This window comes from Octopus bimaculoides, chromosome 25 (genome assembly GCF_001194135.2).
Source record: "Octopus bimaculoides isolate UCB-OBI-ISO-001 chromosome 25, ASM119413v2, whole genome shotgun sequence".
In the NCBI taxonomy this organism is placed as follows: domain Eukaryota; kingdom Metazoa; phylum Mollusca; class Cephalopoda; order Octopoda; family Octopodidae; genus Octopus; species Octopus bimaculoides.
The window spans coordinates 31,859,484-31,861,983 of record NC_069005.1 but is presented as its reverse complement, the minus strand read 5'-3'; the positions used below and the strand labels follow the sequence as shown (position 1 = coordinate 31,861,983).

General features: G+C 33.0%; 1 non-coding gene across 1 annotated transcript in view; it reads right to left on the bottom strand.

Annotated features, from left to right (window-relative positions):
• The window catches only part of Trnav-aac (transfer RNA valine (anticodon AAC)), a 71-nt gene extending 59 nt beyond the window's left edge, over nucleotides 1-12 (bottom strand). The window contains exon 1 of the tRNA in view: nucleotides 1-12. This exon is cut by the window's left edge and continues 59 nt beyond it. This is a non-coding gene — a tRNA (tRNA-Val).
• Nucleotides 13-2,500: the final 2,488 nt, after the last annotated feature.

The following is a 2,500-nucleotide window of genomic DNA, read 5'->3' as shown; positions in this document are numbered from 1 at the left end:
TACACCATGACCATAAGTGTTCAGTGATTCGAACAACTCCTAGGCTTATTGAAATCGTGTGTACCTGGTTGAGTATTCCGCAGACACGTGTACCATTGATGTAATTCTCAAGCAGAATCAGCCTCCCAATTTCACTACCAAGCTATAGAATGACCCGAAGCTGCAGAAAATAAGATTTACCACGCAGCGGAATCGAAATCGGGATCTCATGATTGCAAAGTAGGTTTCTTAACTATTCGTAGTCTCCAATTCTCTAATACCTCTGCAAATTTACCGCATTAAAAGGTTTCCTAATTAGAACAAGGAAAATAATTATTTTAACATCTAAATAATTTTAAAGCTATATTTGTCCATTTAACAAAAAAAAGAAAAGAAAGAATTTTAAACACCACTTTCACAATGGATTTGTGTTGCATAATGTTTAAACTGTGACTAAAATGTGACTAATGAATAAAGAGTGTTTTAAAGTATTTTTTGTCTATTTGGCAAAAAAACTCATTTTAATAATGGATTTTTATCACATAACAAATAAATCGTGTTTATATAACGGCTTCGTTTATTTAGCAACAACAAAAAAACAACAGTAAGATGTTAATGGCGGGTTTGTATTCGCTGAATATTTATCGTAAAGAAATCTCGGAAGAGAGAAAAAAATAAGAATGGAAACGAAAAATATTTGGAAGTAACATAGTCTTTACATCCTGTACAACACATTGTGATTACTGGAAATGTTCACTAAATTTAGCTTGCGTCGAAAGAAAAAGACCAACAAACAAAAAAATTGTGAGAAAAAAAATCGTCTGCTAATTTTATTTTCAAATATGTCCGCCATATTACAGGTCTTATCTGTTTTACTGCGTTCTCTTAATGTTTTGTGTTGTTTTGCGGTGTGTTGTGGTGCGTTGTTTAGCTAGAAGATAAAGGCCTTTTTATGTTTTGGAATTTAGTTAGAGCTAGTCTTCGTTAAAGTCCATCTTGAATTTCTTGATTAAAGATGTTTCTTGTCTTCATTAATTAAAGCTAAGAGGGGAAAAAAATGAATATTAATTAGTTTGGTCGAAGCATAGAAAATGAACTTTATCCATTGTCATTTTTCTTTTGTTATGCTTTGCAATGTTTTGCTTGTCTCTTAAGTGTATTTCCTCTATTTTCATGTTATTTTTTTCTGCTTATCTGTCAGGAAAAATTATTCAAACACACATATAGATACATACAACACCCACATTTAGTGTGTATATGTATACGTAAGCATATGGTAAGTGTATGTGTGTGTGTGTATGCAAATATAAATACATTTATAACATATATATGTGCATACATACATATATATATACATATATATATATTTGTGTCTCTGTAAACAGATATATGTATACATATAAACTGGAGCCAAGCTGTGTCGCCCTTAGGCAAAATTTTCCTTGGACACATGGAGAACAGGAAGGTTTGTGTCTTTGGGCAACTGGCATCCTTCCACAATAAATTTTGTCCATGCACCACCAGCTCCTGAGTCAATTCTGACAGACAGGGGCCTTAGATAGAAAAGTGGGATTTGGGGAAGTAGTTATGGCCTTTACAAGCAGAACGACCACGAAAAGGGAACGTGGTTACCACGCTACCCTCTCGTTTTCTGTAGCAGATGATATGAAGCAGACGACAGTTTTGGCTTCTCTTTAATGGCAGTCCTCGAAAAGATTCTGTATCCATCCTTGTTTCTTCCGTTTACTTTCTTGATTTCTAGTTATTTAATCAATGCCAAACGACTGGTTTAAGATGAAATTTTAATTTCATAAACGCACACGCATAGATAGATATGCCCAGATGTGTGTATGCATGTATGCATAATTACTTGTGTGTATATGAAGATTTGTATATTTGTATGTAAGTGTACATTAGAGTCGTGTAAGTGTATGAGTGCATGGGACATATATATGGTAATTCTTAAGCAAATACATACAAGTTAATACGTGTGTGCCTGTGTGTGTATGTGTGTATAAGCAGAGCAAATATATATGTATAGATACGTGCATATGTATTTGCATATATGTGTGGTGTATATATATATATATATATATATAACATCGTTTCATGAAAATATGTGTATGTATGTATATTGACAAACACACATGCACGTACGCATACACACACGCACACACACATATGCGTGCGCAACCTCATCTGATTCCTGGTTTACGTTAGGAAGAAATTTGACAAATACGCCATCAAACCTGACAGATGTAATGTTGTTTTTCTTTTTCCTTTTTTTTTTTTTTTTTCCTTCTATGGACATCGGTGATGTTTGTTTTGTCAAACGTACACTGGCCTTCACATTCCGAAACTCGTTCTACATTATTCAATGCACAGAATAATAATCTGTGCATATCCTGCACGTAATCCGAACATATATATATAGATATATACATGCAAATATATAAATATATACACGCACACACACACACATATATATATATACATATATATATATATATATATATATATA